The sequence below is a fragment of the Sceloporus occidentalis genome, unplaced genomic scaffold (genome assembly GCF_023333645.1).
Source record: "Sceloporus occidentalis isolate IW3139 unplaced genomic scaffold, rSceOcc1.0.p SCAF_2, whole genome shotgun sequence".
Lineage (NCBI taxonomy): Eukaryota > Metazoa > Chordata > Lepidosauria > Squamata > Phrynosomatidae > Sceloporus > Sceloporus occidentalis.
The window spans coordinates 8,111,612-8,132,373 of record NW_028316982.1 but is presented as its reverse complement, the minus strand read 5'-3'; the positions used below and the strand labels follow the sequence as shown (position 1 = coordinate 8,132,373).

Genomic DNA, 20,762 nt, shown 5'->3' with positions numbered 1-20,762 from the left:
AAAATTGGAAATGTTAAAGGGTATGCAATATATAGTTGCATAGAGTCATAGAGTTGGAAAGGTCCCCCAGAGGCCATATAGTCCAGCCCCCTGCTCAATGCAGGATCTCCAGCTGGAGTAGTGGTCCCCAAACTTTTCAGGCTACTGCCCCCTTTCCTCTTGGTTGACAAACCTAGTGCCTCCCATGCTAACTAACCAAGGCAAAGGGGAAAGGAGGAGAGCTTGCGCACACCTGCTCCCTTTCCCCTTTGCCTAGCTCAAGCCAGGTAGCCAAGGCAAAAAGGAAGCGAGGGGGCAGGGGTGCACAAACTGTACCCTCTTGTCTTGGCTAGCTGGCTTGAGCTAGCTAGCCAAGGCAAAGGGGAATGGAGGAGAGCTTGCACACACCTGCCCCCTCCCTTCTCTTTTGCCTTGGAACCAGCCCATGCCCTTCTTACCTGAAGACGTTTCTTCCTTGGGGTCCTTGCAGGGGGAAGCAGAGCAGTTTCTGCAAAAAGGTGGGCATGGCAAGTATTTTGGCACCCAGAGAGGGGAGGGATGGAGCAAGGAAAGTGGAAGGACAGGTTACATTTGCTCTGCACCAGGAGAAGTCATGCTGGATCTCTGGCCTTGCAGTTTGGACAGATGGACAGCTTGTTCCCCAGCAGCTCTTCATTTGGCCTCCCTCTGTTCTCTCCCAGAATGGTGTCCAAAAGAGGTTTCATGCAACCCTCATCCCCACAATTCCCTGCCACCCACCTTTTTCCTCCCCACCCCCTGCTGCCCTTTTCCCCTTTAGTGACCACTCCCAGGGGGCACTACTGCACACTTTGGGAATCAGTGAGCTAAAGCATCCCCAGAAGGGAACTGTTCAGACAGCCAGAGAAGGGCACTCCACCACTTGTTCAGGCAACTGGTTGCATTGTTGAACCACTCTCACCTTCCAGAAGTTCCTGGTGTTAAACTAAATACTACCCTTCTGTCAGTTAAAATCATTAGACTTGATTCTACCTTCCCTCAGACCTCAAATCTCAGTCTGGTATATATTTGATGCCTCCTCCTGAGCAGAGTGATCAGATCTCCTCTTTTGCCAGGACATTTCAATCCTCTGCCTAGGAGGAATTTCAAAATGTCCTCCATGATGAAGAAGAATGAGTTCATGTTTATATGAGTGTTTTCAGCTTTCATTTGGTTTTCTGGAATGTCCTGCATTTTGTGGTGGCTCGTCCTCCTTTGTGGTTATGACATCAGGTCATCTTGTTCCTGAGCCCTCTCCTCAGATGTTGAGGGATCATTGGTGATGAGGAGGCCCCTAGCTTTTCATCGGTTCTCCTGCTGTTGCCCCTTGTGATGTGCTTCTCTCTGCTTGCTGTGACTCAGCTGCTTATGGAGGGTTTGTGGAGAGCTCTTGGGAAGGCTGGTGTGCCTGGCCTTTGTTCTTGGATGATTAATGGTTTCATGAGCTTGGAAGCAGTCTGTACTCCCCCCTTCCTTTTGTACTTTTCCCCTCCCTCTTTTTCTCGGTTGTGTGTTTTGGCTACCAGTTAGTGCTTCAAGGATGCTTCCCTTCCATGGATTGTTTCTGCCACCCTGAATCCTCAGGTTATTCTTTGAATCAAAACAAGCCAGATTGAATTTCTTTAGTGATGCAAAGAGAAAAACAACAACATAGCCATAAGATCCATAATATAATTATGAATAATAACAACAGTACACTGGATCCTTTGTATCTTCTGCAGTTTATGCAGGACTCCCCCATGGATACTATAATCTGTGGATGCTCGAGTCCCATTATATACAAGGAGGAAGTAAAATGGTGTCCCTTATGTCAAATGGCAAAATCAAGGTTTGCCTTTAGGAATGCGTATATTTTAAAAATATTTTCAAGCCATGGGTTCTTGAATCTGTGGATAAAAATAGATATGAAAGGCTGGCTGTAGTAAAATTTAACAACATGTTATTGTGTAATATAATGTCATTATTCATAATATATTAATTAATTAATATAATTATTAATTAATAAACATGCATCTAAGGAAGTAGGTGCAAGTCTATGAAAACTCTTCCTACCATATTCAAAGATCCTTTTGCAATAATAATAATAATAATAATAACTTTGTTCTTGTTGTGTGCTGTCAAGTCATTTCCAACTTTTCGTGACCTTAAGGCGATTCTATAATGGGGTTTTCCAGGCACCTTTCTTCAGATAATAATAATGTTATATTTCTTATCTGTCTCTCTCCAAGGCTCAAGAAAGTGTACAACATAGATTAAAAACATAAACCCCTTCAAACACATAGGTCAAAGTACATAAACATAGGGCTTATTAAAATCATCCAAGCATAAAATTAAAAATACACAATTTAAAAATCATAGTTTAAAATTGATAAAACAGAGTTGAACAATACTATTAAAAAGTGAATGTTTTTGTTTTGTTTTTTAGAAAAAGTAGAAGTGGAGAATTTTTAGGCGAATTTCCCAGGGCTCTGAATAATGTTATCTGATTTAGAACATTTGATTTAAATGTTGCATTCGTTATGTGGAAATTACTTTGAGTTTTTTGCAATCATGGAAAGAAAGAAGTGTAAACAGTTTCTCCTTTATATTTAACAAGAGCAAAAAATGACTAAACCTCAATGCTATTTCTTTTTGTAGGACATGTAGCTAAAGAGAGCTATACCTGATATATCTTATATCAACGGTTTAACTTGCTTCGTGGTGTAAATGCAGCACAGTCAGCTTCACTCACTCATCCTCTGTGCTAAGTATATCTGTTCCACTTCAAGCTGAGAAGTCTGATTTAGTGCAATGGTTAACCATTCTGTTTCATTAAAGGATTCACCGCAGTACAACAGTACAAGGAACTGTGGAAATATACATACATATACAGAGCCAGGAGAGCCAGCATGGCATAGTGTGTTTGAACGTTGGACTCTGGAGACCAGGGTTCATTTCTTCACTTGGCCATAAAATGCACTGGATGACTTTGGGCAAGTCACACTCTCTCAGTCTTAGGGAAAGGCAATGGCAAACCTTCTCTGAACAAATCTTGCCAAGAAAACCCCATGATAGGTTCACGTTAGGGTCGCCATGAGTTGGAAATGACTTGAAGGCATACAGCACACATGCACACACATACAGAGTCAGCTTGGCACAGAGGTTTGAGCATTGACTACAACTCTGGAGACCAAGGTTTGAATCCCTGCTCAGCCATGGAAACCCATTGGGCTAGCCATACTCTCTCAGCCTCAGATGTAGTCAAAAACAACCCCCTCCCCTGAACAGATCTTGCCAAAAAGAAAAGAAAAGAAACATGATAGGGCCACCATAAGTTGGAAATGACTTGAAGGCACACACACACGTGTGTGTGTGTGTGTGTGTTTAGGTTATTAAATTTTTTCCTCAGAAAAATAGAGCACTGGAAAATTTCTGCAGACATTTTCTACTGCAAATCTACTACATTTTCCACCCCAAATCTCTGCTACTGTAATAGTAATTGTTGTGGGAGATGGTGTGCTTTGGAGTTCTTGATGACCTAGGTGATATACCAAAAGACAACCCCGAAAGCTGGTATCTTGTGAATGTTTTACACACACACACACACACACACACACACACACACACACACACACACACACGTTCCCTTCTACTTGTGGTTGTATTTTGTTTAAACATTCCCATTTAGTTCACATTTGCACTGGTGGAGTTCTGCAAATGTAATTGCTGCACAAGCAGTTGTGCATTCCTGGATGGAGTGTAACACTTCTGGAGACCAGGGTTCAATTCCCAGCTTGGCCATAAAACCCACTGGGTGACCTTAGGCAAGTCATGTGCTCTCAGTTTCAAGGAAAAGCAATGGCAAATTGCTTTTGAACAAACCCTGCCAAGAAAACCCCCTTGATAGGTTCACCTTAGGGTTGCCATAAGTCAGAAATGACTTGAAGGCACACAAGAACAACAAGTGTAATACTTCATCAGTACCTTCAGTCTCAACTAAATTTCATGGGATTGGAGAAACAGCCCCTGTGCATTTATTTTGGCAGTTCATGATATCCACAGAACTCTCCTCCAGCACCACATTTCCAAGGAATTGATTCTTGTCCTGTCAGCTTTCTTTCCTATCCAGCTTTCACAACCATTGATAGAAACTGGGAATATAGCAATAGTAATAGTATGTGAATTTCTATACGTCTCATCAGTGAACTCTGCACTCTCTAAGCAGTTTACAGTCTGTAATCCAATTGCCCCCAACAAACTGGATACTCATTTTAAGGATGGAAGGCTGAATCAACCTTAGAGTCCCAGTGATTGAACTCACGACCTTCTGGCTGCAGTATGGCATTTAACCACTGTGCCACTAGGGCTCTCTAAATAGAAGGACAAACTGATTATGTCCTTTCCACACCAGCCAAAAAGGAGACCCACATGTGTAAGGTAATTTACACAAGTGTAGGTGACCCATGGGATTCTAGTCCAGGCTAGTTTAGCACACACTTTCTGACTTTCTGCATTTCAGCAGCTAAAAAAGTCAATGCAGTCCTAGGGTGCATCAATAGAAGGATAGTGTCTAGATTAAGGGAAGTAATAGTCCCACTCTATTCCAATTTGGTCAGGCCTCACCTGGAATATTGTGTCCAGTTTTGGGCACTATAATTCAAGAGAAAGATTGACAAACTGGAGAGTGTCCAGAGGAGGACAAACAAAATGGTGAAGGGTCTGAAAACCACGAAGCCCTCTGAGGAGCGGCTGAGGGACCTGGGGATGTTAAGTTTGGAGAAGAGGAGGTTAAAGGGTGATATGATAGCCATGTTTAAATATTGGAAGGGATGTCATATTGAGGATGGAGCAAGCTTGTCCTCTGCTGCTCCAGAAAATAGGACACTAGGATATGGTGCAATGGATGCAAATTACAGGAAAAGGGATTCCACTTCAACATTAGGAAGACCTTCCTGAGAGTAAGAGCTGTTTGACAGTGGAAGACACTGCCTTGGAGGGTGGTGGAGTCTCCTTTTCTGCATGTTTTTAAACAGGCCATCTCTTTGGGATGCTTTGATTGTGGCTTCCTGCATGGCAGAAGAGGGTTGGACTGAATGGCCATTGGGGTCCCTTCCAACTCTTTGATTCTATGATTTAGGAGGTGGAAATGTTTTTGTCTGCCTCCCCTCCAAGATGCATTTGATCCACCCGGAATCTGATATGTGACATTCCCTCAAAACTTGCAGTGCAGTGCAGTTGTTCAGAAATAATGTGCCAAGAGACTCATAGTCTGTCTCTCTCTCGTGAAACGTGTGAGAGAGGAGAAGGAAGCAGGGCCTGTTTGCATTTTAGCTCTGCAGTGTTCAGTGGATGCCTCCCGGGTTGCGGCTTTGCCTACAAACAAACATTCACAGAAAAGAATCCACTTGCGCTCCACTTGCTGAACAAAAGAAAGCAGGCAATCTTGGCAAAAATAAAAAGGAAGAAACTGGTTTTCTTCTTTCTGATAGTTATAAATTATGGTGAAAGCTGAGTTCAGGTCATTCTATTTTGGGCTGTAATGCAGGTTGAAGTGGCTGGGAATGATGAATTGAGCCGGGCTGCAGGAAATGCTAATTCACTTAAGATGGCAATGCTTTGTACAAATGCCCCCAAAGCGCTGGCTCAGCAAAGCTCCCCCAGGCTTTTAGCAGCCTTGCATAGCGTCCTAGAATGGTAGACTTGAGAGGGATACCAAAGGTCATCTTGTCCAGACCCGCACCAGTGCAGGAAATCTCCAGTGAAAACATCCCTGTTATGTGGGCATCTAACCTATGACATGTCCAACAAAGGAGAGTTCAGTATTTACTGAGGGATCCATTCCACTTTTGAATAGCATTTACTATCATTCCTCCTAATGCTTAGTTGGGACTTCTGCTCACAGAATCTTGGCTAGATTTTGTGCAAGATTATAGGATTTGTGATCCAAAAGCTCCACTTCTTCAACTTCCTCTCTGATGTCAGTATTAAAGAGAAAATCATAATAGGTCCTTCTTGCTTTGGGGAACAAAATGCAGGTATTGGCTGGAAGAGAAGATGGCTCCTTCTTTTACCCATGTGCTGCTCTCTGTTAATAAAAGTGGGGAAGGGAAATCCTTCCACTCCATGGCCATGCTTAGTTGCATTTTGCCCACTTCCAAGAGATCCACTTGGAGAGAGGGGAAGCATATGCTCCTTGGCATGGGGAGAATATTCCTTCACTGAAAAAACATTGTACAGTCGACCCTTCTTATACACTGATTTTTTATACATGGTTTCAAGCATCCGCAGTTTGAAAATGTTCCAAAAAAGTATACATTTCAAATATCAAACCTTGATTTTCCATTTTTTATAAGGGACACCATTTTGCTATGTCATATTTAATGGGACTTGAGCATCCATGGATTTTGTTATCCATGGGAGATCTTGGAACCAAACCCCAGCGGATAACAAGGGTCCACTGTATTTTATTTTGGTATGGGTAGAGGGAGTCAACTCTCAAGAAGTTTTCCCCATTCTAAGAGATTACTAGAGCAATTTCATGGGAGGGCTTTTTATATGTGCCAAAAAGATCTTTTTGTTTAGAAAAACAAGGGCTAGCATCCAGTTAGTAGTTTACACACATTCTTACAGAAGCTGTTTGAATTTTTTGTTTGATGTGGAATACCTGACTACAGTTAAAGATTGCAGAAGCAGAGTTGCACAGAGTTGCACATGTGGTGCCATTGTGTGTATGGTTCTGTGTTGTGTATTGTGCATTGCTTGTGCAGTTGCACATTGTGCATTGCAATTGGGCAGTTCACATTTGTTTGCAGTGTTGCAACTTATTAATGCCCAAGTATCACATAGCTCCATGAGCATAAAGTTATACAGTAGGCCCACCACATTCACTGCAGTTAGGGGCATAAGACCCCTGTGAATGTGGAAAAACTGCAAATTTCCAGATCCTTGGTGTTGTTGGGTTAGTTCCAAGAGTTCAAGGGGAACAAAATGTCCCCATGTTATTTGTCTCTGTTGGATGGTAAGCCTTTTCAAGCCTGAAGCCGAATGGACAAATGTTACCAAAGAGGGTTCAGAGGCAATGGAAAGGCCTATATCAAGGATTCCCATACTTTGGTCCCCCAGATCTTTTAGACTTCTACTTCAAAAAGTCCCTGCCAGCCTGGTCATAAATTTTGGGAGCCGAAGTTCAAAACATCTGGAGGACAAAAATTTGCGCATCAGTGGCCTAGATGGACATTCCTTATCCCCACCCCCACCACCTTTAAGGATTTGGGCAAGTTCTGGGGAGAAGTACAAGTCCCGTCCATGTGTTCCTTGCCTAGGAAAATTAATTCCAGTTGGAGACAATTAATCACCCCAGTGAATTTTGTTTGCTTGCAAAAGGTGGCAGGAAAAGACAGAAGATAAATGTTTCTGGGCAAACCTCAGCCAAAGAGGCTTAGATATAACGACAGGAGCAAAATCCTAGCAGGATGCCGGCTGTGTTCTTCCAGCCTTTGCTACCTTCTAGTGGTGAGAGAGAGAGGCATAGCCAAGTAAACCTTTGTTGTCAAGCTCAGAAGGATAAAAGCAGAGTGCAAAAGGCCTCTAGTGACTGCATGTTACTTTGTGTTTCATTTTCACCAGAACTGCCTGACCAGGAGTGCAATTCTTGTTCATTCATCCACCAAAATACAGAATTGTAGCACTGGAAGGAACCCTTAGGGTCATACGTGCCAACCTCCGGAGCCAAAATGCCCTTCTTTAAAAACGATTTACTATATATTTGTTCATCCTGATTCATAGTGACCCTGTGGATGAGACATCTCCAAGTCCTCCTATCCTCCACTGATCCTGCAAATTCCTATCCATGACCTCTTTAATAGAGTCCATCCATCTAGCATGCAGTCTTCCTCTCTTTCTGCATCCCTCCGCCTTTCCTAGCATTATTGTCTTTTCCAGTGACTCATGCCTTCACATGATGTAGCTGAAGTATAACAACCTCAACTTTATATGCCCATGTATGTCTAGAAATTTTAGTCAAGAAAATTGACCCCGAAAAGCCTGAGTCAACTTATCTATGGGTCAATGTTAATACTGTACTTTAACTGTTATTAAAAAAGGAACCATGCCTCGGTGAAAGGCAAGAGTGTGATTCCTCCTGCAAGCACCGACTCTAATGTACTCTCTCATTCGTCCAGCCTTTTATTATGAGCACAAATAACTATGCCTGCTGGGATTTTGTAAGTTCTTTGGCATTGCTTTCCATTGCTTCATCATTCACATCCATTGTCACATACCCCTAAGTTTTAGCCGCGACTTATCTACAAATCATATCAAAATCCAAAATTTTTGCTTCAAAGTATGCCCTTGACTTATACATGAGGTTGACATATAGTCAACTATACTTCTGTTTAAAACTTTTAACTTCTGTTTTAAAAAATCCAATGAAAGGAGGCCTACCATTTTCTGAGATAGTCCAATTCCCCTGCTGAACAGCTCTTGTCACCAGGAAAAAGTTTTTCCTAAAGTGTAGGTAGCTACTGTGGTATAATGGCTGGAGAGCTGGAGTAGAATCCCAGGAGTCCAGGGTTTGAATTCCTCCTCAGTCCAGGGTGACCTTGGGCTAGTCACACTCTCAGCCTCAGAGGAAGGCAATAGCAAAGATCCTCTGAAGAAACTTGCCAAGAAAACCCCATGATAGGTTTGTCTTAGGATTGCCATAAGTCAGAAACAACTTAAAGGCACTCAAGGGCTAACAACAAATAGTAACCATAAATTGGAGTCAGCTTGTAACCATGGAACAACAGCAAAATGTTCAGCTAGCATCTCCTTTCTGGTAATCTAAATCCCCCTGAAACAGCAACAAACAAGCTTGTTTCATCTACAATCCCTTCAGATATTTAAATTAGCTATCTTGTCATTTTTCAGACTTTACTTCTCCAGGCTAAACACAGCCATATCCCTCAATCATTCCTCATAAGGCTATTGGTTTCTAGACCTCTGATCAACTTGGTTTCCCTCCTCTGAAAATGTTTCAGCCTGTCAGTATCCTTCTAAGCTGTGGTGCCAAGAACTGGAGCTAAGACTGCTTCAAGTGAGGAGAACTGGGCCTTGTCAGGGTGTCCTTGTATCCTACAAAGGCTGACCATGAGCAGAGAGCATAAATGAGGTCTGGATGGACTCCTTTGGAGATGATGCTTTTGTTATATATGTGTTCCCCATCCCACCTCTGAATGTTCCTGTTTTGCTTTATGCACAGGGATGGGTGAACAAGTAACTCACAAGGCTGCCTGTCTAGATAGCACTTATGGTTGGGAGGGAAACTGTGTGCCTGTCACTTTCAGACACTGCAAATATTGCGATATCTGCAACATGGAGATATCAGTGGTTCCAAGTCTTTGGTGCTCCAGATGAATTGAACTTCAGCTCCCATAATTCCTGACTGTTGTGTCTGAAGCTCAGTGTCTTTGAAACTTGTGTTTAGAGCAGTTCGTGTCTAATTTATTGCTTTCATATGGTTATAGTTTTATTGAATAAATACTACAATCAATGGAAAAAAAATAAAATACATAAATATATAGATTTGGACAAATTAACCAAATTAGTCCAAGGAAACACTATAGATTTATTTTGGAAGGACTTGGAGCAATTTATTAACTATTTAAAGAAACTGTAATTACACTACTGGGCTAGAACAAATGTTTAGATTTTCATTGTGACTAGTATCTGTGTGATGAGATCGTCACAGTATATATACACACACACACACACACACACATATATATATATAAATTAGAAAGTGCATTGATTAAGAGTGACAAGTTTAGTGTTGTTAGCTTGTTAGAGGTTTGAAGTAGGAAAGAAATTGTTGTTGTTGCTGATGATGATCATTGTCTATTGTTGCTCATGTAATGTCTTTTTTTTTTAAAAAAAGAAACTTAATATTGCTTTCTTACAGAAATGTATATATTTAGCCTGTAATGTCCAATATCACATTTAAGATTTTCGCACATATCACTATTTGACAGGCAATAAACAACAACAAATCATTTTTGGGATTTCCCCGTGAATGCTTTTTTTGCTGTTTATTGCCTGTTTAATAGTGACGACGTGTGAAAATCTTAATTGCGATATCATGTTTTGCATAGGATAATCGCTGTTTAAACCCCCAATTTTGCTCTATGTCCCCCATGTGATAAGGTCCTACGTTGAGTGGTCACGGGACATCCGCATGTAGTTGTAAAGTGTAGCTCATCCGAACAAAGTCTACAGGTGAGTCTTGTTCAGGAAAAAAAAAAGAAACTTGTAAAGGTTGGTCAGTTAGGTGAAGAGAGGAAGCAGGTTGGACACAGCTGCCAGTTTCAAATTCAGCATTTATGAAGGAGAAAATAAATACATTGAAACTGAAAGCTTGCAATTTCAGGAGAAGGAAGTACATATGTTTTAAAAAATGTGCAAGATAGCAAATCAAATGTTTGGAATAAGCAAAAAAAGATTTGTGACTCTCTGATAAATCCAGTTTTGCATACACAGGGATGGCGATGAGGAAGGGGAAATGATCACTAGTCTCAAAGAAGGACATCTTGGAGGTCAGTGAAAACATCTGACCAGGTTTACACCTATAAAAAACTCAATTTCTACACTAGGAATTGGGAAGGGAATTGAAAACACACCTGACAGTATCACAGTGCCTTCATACAAACCTGTGGTGGATCCATAATCAGAATACTGTGCATGGTTCTGATTTTCACACTTGAAAGGGGGGGGGGGGGGAGAGATAATGTGAAAAGTATGTTGTAGAGCTGGAAGAAGGTGTAGGAAGCAACCAAAATGATGAAGGGGCTGGAAATGTTCCCTTTCAAGGAAAACATCTAGGCCAGGATTTTCTTGGTGTTCTAATGCAGGAGGAAGTTCCTCTATGGAAGTGGTTTGTCATTTTTCTCTGATGATGAGCATCCATCAAGGTTGATGAAGCAGAGGTATGCATTGTGCATGGTTGAACATTGCAGCTGGTACGTGGAGGCTTATTTTGCATTGAGTTGTGTGTGTGGTTGCATGTTCGAGATCTTCGCTCAGTTCAGCACACAAATGTGATGTAGCACAATTAATGCCTGACTTTGCATGTGGAGCCAGTGTGGTGTAGTGATTTGACATTTGGTCTAGGATTCAGGGAGGGCAGGGTTCAGACCCTTGCTCAGCCCTGGAAACCCATTAGGTGATCTTAGGCAAGTCACACTCTCTCTGCCTCAGAGGAAGGCAACGGTAAACCTCTTCTAAATCAGTCTGGCAAAGATAACCCTGTATAGGAACAGTTCACCATAAGTTGGAGACAACCTAAAAGCACATAATGACAACAACAACAACAACAAAGAGTGCATGGGGAGACTACCTATGCCCAAGGCATGTTTATGTATACATCTTTATATGTTTGATTGTGTGCCACTGGTATCACACTCAGCTTTTCAGCCACTCTGTGGCATTTTTGGACTGCAATTCTCACAGTCTGTGAGTGAATGAAAGGCCTTTCCAGAAGCTCACAAAACACAGGTGGGCTCATATTGGAAAATATAGTCCTTCAGCTAGCCTAGACCTGAGCCATATAGCACCTTGCACCTTGAATTGTTTCTGGAAATGGACTAGCAGACACTGAAGCTGTTGCAATGAGGGAAGTGTGTGTTTTCTGTAACCAGCACCATTTAGCAATTTGGCTGCATTGATCAACCAGTCATCACCACAACCTCCAGGCCACTGGGCTACTGATTAATTATCTAGACTGGGGTTGCATAGCATAAATCTCTGCATATGGATTCACACATTGATTGTACTGTGCAACCCTTGTGTTGAATGGGAGTGTTGTGCAACCAAATGCACAACTGAATGTACATGTGCATCTACAGTAACACACATGTGCACCTATATGCACAGAGACACTGCATATGCAACTCCATTTCCACACCATTAAAATGAAATCTGATATTCTGCCTTTGTCAAAAAATCTCCAACCACTTCTTTAGGGGAGTTTATGTATGTGCTAGGCACCAGTAGGTTTCTGGTCCAAATCATAAACAGGAGGAAGTGATAGCTTTTAAAACAAGGACACAGTTTTCCAGCCTCAGAATTTTGGGCAAGTTGCCTCATGTGTGGATTTGCAAAACATAAATAAGTCATGTTTTGTCAATTCAAGAAATATCAATTGGGGTGTAGGGAACTGTAACAAAAAGGGAAACCTGCTTTATACATAACATTCTGGCCAGCTTGTAGCTAAGAGTTTGCTGCAATAAATAAATGAATGTCAACTACAAGTCAGGCTTGGCAATTTCAGTTCCTCAGCAAAAGGATGGGAGAATTAGACATGGCCTTTCTCTGTCTATAGCCATGGAGAAGAGGCAGCCTTGGAATTCTGGCCAGCTTTGCTTGTTAGCTGAAATTGGCAAAGGGATCTCTTGGACTATGAAAGAGGGCCTTTGGAGGAAACAACAACATCCAAAAAGCAGAATGAGGACCAATTAAGGAATGCTTTCTTGACCCACAACAGGGAGTTTCCACTGACAGAATCCACTGCCATGGCTTGCAGGGATAGCCAAGAGTTTAAATGGTTTTTAAAAGGCATTCAAAACATTTATAGAATTTGCTTCTGGCACTGGCTGTTAGCCTCCATGGCTTAATAGTGCCTTTGGCCAATAACACATGGTGCATCCATACTGTAAATCTACTTGAGTGCAAATCCACACATAGTCTTTCCATAGTGTAGTTGATCATAAAACTGTACTCAAGTAGTTGCGTTACACTCCCTTTTCATACCCACCAACTGGCAGGGAGAATCCTGGTTAATCCTAAGGTGTCCCACATTCTCAGCTGCTTTTAAAATGTTCCAGTTTATCTTGCCTCCTCCGACTTTCCCCCCTTTGTTCTTAGGTTAGTTCAATTGCATACCCTCCAATTGTCCTGATTTGGCAAGGAGAGTCCTGATTCATCCTCTGCCTTCCCACTTTCTCTCTCCCCCCTCCCCATGTTCCTCCTTTATTCTCAGTTTGCTTCAATTGCTGCAAATTGAGTTCAAAATATCAAAGTAGTTTGTACTCAGTTAATTCAACATATCAGGGGGTTGGACTTGATGGTCCTTGAGGTTTCATCCATCTCTATGACTATAATTTTGTGATATACTTCTCCTGAAAGTCTTTGTTCATTCCTTGGAGGTGCTTCTGGATTCGTTGCTCCAAACATCAGCTCAGATAGATACAATGGCCAGGTTTGGCTGTCACACCAACTACAGCTTTGGCTGTCACACCAACTACACCCCTTCCTAGAGCTGGAGGACCTAAGATGGTCACACACATGCTGGCAACCTCGGGGCTGGACTTGGGCATGAAAACCTGGCACTCTTCTGCCAAAAGCTGACTCAAAATATCTTTCTGCTTGAGTTAAAAGGCAAATTAACGTTGTTGTTGTTGTTGTTGTTGTTGTTGTTGTTGTTGTTAGAGGTCTGCCATTGCCTTCCCCTGAGGCTGAGAGAGTGCGACATGCCCAAAGTCACTCAGTGGCTTTCATCACTTTTCCCCTGATGAAGAGAAGCCATTTGGGCTTACATCAGTTGGGCAACTGGATATGGTCTGCTAAGCATGTGCCCAAGGGATCAGGCTGTTTGGGGAGATAGAGGGCATGCCCTTGTGGTACACAGAGCTCTGTCTTTGTGAAGAGGCAAACAACCTGGGGGGAGTTCTGGAGGAGTTGCTTGAGGGTAGGTGAGCTGCCAGTGCCAACTCCTCAGTCTCTGCCACTTGAGGTGGTTGATTTGCTTTTACTAATGGTAGAGCCTGTTCCATCTGTGAGATTCACCTGCTCTGTGTGAGTTCCTTCTACTTTTTCTTAGAGCAAGAGCAGCATTTTTGCCTTGGTTTTCTGGCATCAAAAGGCATGCTTTGCACAAATGTCATGGGTGCATTGTGTTAACCCTTATGTCAGTCTGACAGAGATGACTTAGTACCCGCCCCCCCAGCTCTACCCCATGGACCTTTCATTGAGCTATTTAAGTAAATAAGGCAATGTATCTTGGGGGGGGGGGAATTTATTTGAACAGATTGTGTTTGGCCAGTTAGCAAAGTTGTGCACCAATTGACCAAAGAAGGAAAGAATCAGCAAAAAGGAAAACACCCAGGGAGTTAATGGGGAAAGTGTGAAAGGAGCCCATTAAGAGGGAAAGGAGTTTTGCTTTGTCTCTCTAAACTCTTCCCTTTAATGGCTTTTTGAAGAAAAAGAGGGACAAGATCTCCCCAAGACTTTCTATGCTCTGCTCACCAAAATTAACAAGCCCCATGAAAACCAGAGAAAGGGAATGAATTCTGCTAGTCAGAATGTTCTCACATGCCAAATGAAAAGTGAAGAAAGGAAATTGAGGCCTGACTCCTATGGGTTAGGACCTTATCACACGTGTGTGTGTGGGGGGGGTTGCAGCTCAGATCCGCAGTCACTCCTGTTCTAGCAATGCAAAGCGTGATGTTTTTTCACACCGGATCCAGAGTCACTCCTGTCTAGCAATGCGAATTAAGGTTAAAATGTGATGTTTTACCACACCTGGTTGCCTTTCTGTTGCCCTTCTGTGTTGAGGGGGAAGCAAAGTCAGTTCTATTCCAAGCAAGTCACGTGATGCGGATTCAAGCAAAGTGGAGTGAGTGCACATTGTATTACCACACTGGAGAATTCAGCAATTCAACACCCTTGCACATGCTCAGTGGGGCTCTGGATGCTGTCCTCCTTCCCTGCCCCCTCCTTAGCTGTCATCCTTCATCGGGGTGAAGAAGCAGTCAGGGGATGATGGGATAGATGGCAGTTTGGCAGAGAGGGTGAGATGGGGATGCAAGAGCAACTGGGGGATGATGGGATGGATGGCAGGGGGTCACTGGGGCCAGGATTGGGATGCAGGAGAAGGCAGGGGATGATGGGATAGGTCACTGGGGGTTGCTGGGGCCAGGATCGGGATGCAGGAGAAAGCAGAGGATGATGGGATAGCTTGCTGGGGATCCCTGGGGCCAGGATCAGGATGCAGGAAAAGACAGGGGATGATGGGATAGCTCACTGGAATCATTGCAGAAGCACCTCGCAAGGAACTCTTATAGAAAGGAATGGCGTCTGATAACACATTCACATTCTGACGTGAATGCGCATTGTTGGAAGTGCAGTCGCGTCGGAACTGACCTGTAAAAGCTCTAAAAATCTCCGTGTGATAAACCTCCTAGTCTCATTTGGAGGAGACCCACTGATTCAGCAGGGTTCAGGTCTACAAAGTGTGTAACTTGCAATATAATACTCTTTGTCTTTTGTTCAGAGGTGAGAGGCAAGAGTCAACGAATGTAGAGAGCTTTACTCATAAGCAAAACTACTATTTGGTTTATTGTTGTAGAAGTTGTTGTTGTTGTGTGCCTTCATGTTGTTTCCGACTTATGGTGACCCTAAGGTGAACCTATCATGGGGTTTGCTTGTCAAGATTTATTAAGCAGAACTTGTCATTGCTTTCCTCTGAGGCTGAGCGATAGTTACTTGTCTAAGGTTACCCAGTGGATTTCCATAGCCAAGCGGGGAATTGAACTCTAGTATCCAGAGTTGTAATCCAGCATGCAAATCATGGTGCCATGCTGGCACTACCACCTTAAAGATGTGCCATTTGGGCCAGTGCTTCCCCCACATGTTTGCATGGGCTGCAGTGTATTTACCTGTTAGGTACATTGTTGTACCCTGTCTCTTTACTCCCAACACCTTCAAAATGGCTTCCAACAATCAGAAACAAGGTGCAGCCAGAGAAATGTCTACCAAACCAGCAGTGTCCTAAGCAGTGGAACGCAACAGCAGAGGCATGAAAGAACTGACTCTGGTTTCCAGCACAAAACTTGAAAGGAACTGTCCATGGTGTTGAAATCTGTTCCCAGAATAGGTTCAGCCCCTTGAACAGCAACTACACTCCAAAAAACCAGAGTCAGCATCAGGGAAAGCTTTAAAACCAAGAGCAGGCTTTACTGCCCCATGCCAGGGAGACCACCAGCTCCACTGCTTTCGGACTTAACGGTCTTCACAAAATAATAAATAAATAAAAATGAAACTTTTATTTTTATCCCGCTTTTCTGTGACGAGACAATCAAAGCGGCTCACAACATATTAAAATATCCACATTTACAACATTATGTCCCAAATTCCCCCCCTTAAAACAGGATTAAACATGTTACAATTAAAATATCTATTAAAAACACTATTAAAAAAACACAATAAAAATATAATGAGGACAGAACGGTGGGCTGATACATGATGTGGGGGGCAATCATTCTGTGGCCGGGCAGGAAAGGCCTGCCGGAAGAGATCCGTCTTGACAGCTTTTTAAAAGCTGTCTAAGCTGGCAATTTGACGGATCTCGTCCGGCAGACCATTCCATAGTCTGGGAGCAATTGCAGAGAAGGCCCTCTGGGAGGTAGCAGTTAGTCTGGTTTTTAAAGGCTGCAATAGATTCCTCCCAGAGGACCTGAGGGTGCGGGGCGGATTATATGGGAGCAGGCGATCCCTCAAATAGGTTGGACCCACGCCATGTAGGGCTTTAAAGGTTATAACCAACACCTTGTACTGTGCCTGGAAACTAATAGGCAGCCAGTGAAGAGATTTTAAGATTTTAAGATGGGTGTTATTCGGTCACTCCTAGTTTTTCTAGCGACCAGCCTGGCTGCCATATTTTGCACTAGTTGAAGTTTCTGGACTAGGCACAAGGGTAGCCCCATGTAGAGTGCATTATAGAAATCAAGTCATGAAGTTACCAGTGAATGTACAACAGTTTCTAGGTCCTTTACTTCCAGGAAAGGGCGCAGCTGGCGTATCAGCCGGAGCTGATAGCAGGCGCTCTTGATCGTCTCATTCATGGTCCTTTTCACCACAGAAAAGTCATCACACAAAAGTGGTCCTTTTCCTGGCTTTCCACCACTCCACGTCTGATAGTTGGAGGGCTTGGAGAATAGCCTTCAAGGCCTTATCTCTCTAGCAGGCTACCCGTCAGTGAAGTTGCTCAAAGCACCAGCACTTGGAATTGTCCTCAGATATGGAATCTTGTTTTAAGACAGGGGAGATCTGGCCATCTAGCATGCAACCTTCCCCTCTTTTTACTTCCCTCCACCTTTCCTAGCATCATTGTCTTTTCTAAACAGTCATGTCTTCTTGTGATGTGGCCAAAGTATGACAGCCTCAATTAGTCATCTTGGCTTCCAGGGAGATTTCTGGCTTTTGAAAAGCCAATAATGCTAGGAAATGTGGCAGAAAGTAGAAAGCATTCTAGATGGATGGACTCAATTAAGGAAGACATGGGCATGACGTTACAGGATCTAAGCAGAGCAGAGGAGGACAGAGAGTCTGAAAGGGGTTTCATCCACAGGGTCACCATGGGTAATAGATGATTCAAAGGTAGTTAACTACAACAAACACCAGATCTGGCCCATGTGAGCTCTTCCAGGGCTGCCCATTGTCCATTGGAAGGGGAAGGGGAAGGAGGCCATGACTGCCATCGTGTTGGTGAATTTGTTGTTGTGTGCCTTCAACTTTTCAACTTACAGCAACCATAAAGCAAGCCTATCACAGTTTTTTTTTTTTGCAAGATCTGTTCAGAAGGAATTTGCTTTATCTTTCTCTGAGACTGAGAGAGTGTGACTTTCCCACCCAGTGAATCTCCATGCTGAGCAGGGATTTGAACCTTGATCTCCAATGTTGTAGTCCAGCACTCAAACTATGATAGCACACTGGCTCTTCTTGGGCCCTTCTTGGTGAATTATGATTATGTTTGTTGGATAAACACCATCACAATGCACTTCTTTGTCATTGCAGAGGTCAGAATTCACTGTAGACGTGCAGTAATAAATAATAATAAAAATAAAAACTGTATTTATATAACGCCTTTCCTGTAGATCAAAGTGGTGTACAGTACAACAATTGTGTGACACATGCCACAGTACAAAACAATAAAATATTTCGTTAATTACAAATCACAGTTTCATACAGATTGCATAAAAACCTGAGCTATATACATACCATTAAAACCTTCAGTTATGGGGGGGACTACCTCATCTAAACAAAGTCAGGAGGGACAGCTACTTGAAAGAGGTGGGTTTTAATACCCTCTTAAAGGCTTCTATTGTGGAAGAGAGTCGGATCTTTTCTGGGAGTGCGTTCCAGAAGGTAGGGGCTGCTGCCGTATAGGCCCTCCGATGAGTTGCTGCTAGTTTTACCTTGGGACAGTCAAGTAAAAGTTTCCCCGTTGTTCTGAGGGTGCGGGGCCGATTATGTAGGGAGAGGTGCTCCCTTAAGTAACTCGGGCCCAAGCCATATAGGGCTTTATAGGTAACGACCAACACACGAAAATAACCCCAACACACCTTTTTTCAACTGCACCCTCCAAACCCAACCATTTCCATGTTAATGCAGAGGGCTCTTTTTTGGAGGTTTTTGAACAGAATCTGGGTGGCCACCTGTCAGAAGTGCATTGATTGTGTCTTCCTGCATGGCAGAAAGGGGGTACACAAGATGCCCGCTGGAGTCTCTTCCAGCTCTTTCTATCAACCCATGATCTAGTAAAATGAAGATGCAGCCTTTCTACAATGCACAATTATAGTGTTTTAATCCCATTTTCAACCATCATGGCTTCTTCCTGTGGAATTCTAGGATTTGTAGTACTCCTTCCTCACCTCTCTGCACCCCCTTCTGAAAAAAATTATTTAGACTTCAGCTTGGTTGCAAGAGCCAGAGAGCTGCCAAGGTATTTTTAAATGATGAATGGATTTGTAAAATCATCTCTGTGTTTTCTCCCTCTTTGCTGATTTTTCGTATCTGTTAAAAATGCTCACAATCCAAGGAAGCTTCTCCCCCGCTCCCGCCCAAAATAAGGCAGATTCATCAATTAGGAATTCACTGCAAGTGTGACATCATGGTCTGAATTTTTCATGGAGTGTTACAATTTCAGGAGCAGCTAGAAAGACAGGGATTTTGAGTAGCTGTTGTTGGCTTGTGGCTGCTGCATTACTGGAGGAATTTATCTCATCTGAGTTTTAATCCAGACTCTGTGCTGTTTAATACTCAACCTCCTTCCCGGTGCACCTTGGTTTTCCATACTGGGTGGGAAAGGTGTTGAGTGGATGGTGTCCCATATGCCCAAAGAGTAGGACCCTGCTGAATGGGGGAACCAGTTTGCATATAGACGCTCTTGGGCTTAATTTGCAGAAGTATCTGCCCCTCCATCTTCTAGAATACCCCAAAGGCACCAGATCTCATCTGATTTTGAAATCTAAGCAAGGTCAGCCCTGGTTAGACCTTGGAAGGGAGAACGCCAATGAAGACCAGGGGCTGTAGGCTCTATTTCAGAGGAAGGAACTGGCAAAACCAGTTCTTAGGTCAGCATAAATCAACAAGCGACTTGAAAGCACATACACAAACAATATAACACAGGGTCTAAATACCATTAGGAGCACCAGATCCTGTCTGGTCTTGGAATCTAAGCAGGATCAGCCCTGATTAGTCTTTGGATGGGAGACCACCAATGAAGGCAAGGCGCTGTAGGTTCTATTTCAGGGGAAAGAACTGGCAAAACCAATACTGAATTTTTTTTGTCTAAGAAAACTCTGTGAAATTCATGGGATCACCGTAGGACAACAGGTGACTTGAAGGCACGTAAACAAACAATATAACACGGGACCTAATAAGCTAAAGGCACCAGATCCTGTTTGGTCTTGGAGGCTAAGCAAGGTCAGTACTTGGATGGGAGACTGCCAAGGAATCCCAGTGTTGGGTAGCCCTACAGAATCCTTCCAGTGTGACATGGAGGAGCTGGATTGAGCCCTGAACCTAGCTAGGAAGGTAACACAATCTTTGGCCAAAGGATCCACAGAAAAACAAAACTGCTTTCACTTCAACTTCTAGGAGCTTCTAGGAATGACCATATAACACTGGTCTTGAAGTCCCTGCACTGGCTGCCTATTAGTTTCCGGGCAAAGTACAAGGTGTTGGTGATCACCTTTAAAGCCCTACATGGCTTGGGCCCAGAGTACTTGAGGGAACGCTTTCTTCCCTATTGTCCGTCCTGCACACTAAGGTCCTCTGGAAGAAATCTACTACAGCCAAAAAAATCTAGATTAACATCAGTTTCCCAGAGGGCCTTCTCTACTACTGCTCCTAAACTATGGAACGACTGCCGGAGGAGATCCGTCACATTTCCACTCTGACAGCTTTTAAGAAAGCACTCAAGACGGATCTCTTCCAGCAGGCCTTTCCAACTTAGTTACCCTCCCCAGATATAGAGATATTGTCCCCTCATTTGTCTATTCTTCCCTGCCTATGTTTCTGCCTTTTTAAATGCTTTTAATGTTTTTAATGTTTTTATACTATTATTGTTTAATTCTGTTTTAGTACTGGGTATGGGGGGGGTGGTAGGTCTAGGGTTTGATTTTTAACTCTATTGTAATTGATGTATTTTATTGTTGTAACCCGCCCGGATCCTTCATGATTGGGCAGGCTATAAATAAATCTTTATTATTATATTATTAACTTACAGCAGTGCCTCTGGTGGGCCAACTTTATTTCACAGTGGTAGCATTTTATAAAGGTTTCAGAGTGGCACAAATAGGGCAGAAAGTATTTGAACATAGCTGATGTTTTCACTTCCCAGTTGCATGTGTGTCATGTCTTATCTCTAAAGAGAACAGAGTCTTTGTGGCATCATCGAACGGATGTTCTTAGGGTAGGACAGTTAGTTTCAAAATTGTTCTTATTATCTTATCTGTGACACTGATTCTGGA

At 43.0% G+C, this 20,762-nt stretch overlaps 1 protein-coding gene across 2 annotated transcripts in view; it reads left to right on the top strand.

Moving 5' to 3' along the window:
* The window catches only part of FGF12 (fibroblast growth factor 12), a 287,001-nt gene that overhangs the window by 64,072 nt on the left and 202,167 nt on the right, over positions 1-20,762 (top strand). Inside the window, exon 3 of one of the 2 annotated variants that reach the window (XM_089508687.1) lies at positions 10,863-10,937. The exons of the other annotated variant lie outside the window; for it this stretch is intronic. The gene's annotated coding sequence lies outside the window, so the exon portion shown is untranslated. The remainder of the gene's footprint in view (positions 1-10,862; positions 10,938-20,762) is intronic. 2 annotated transcript variants of the gene reach the window in all.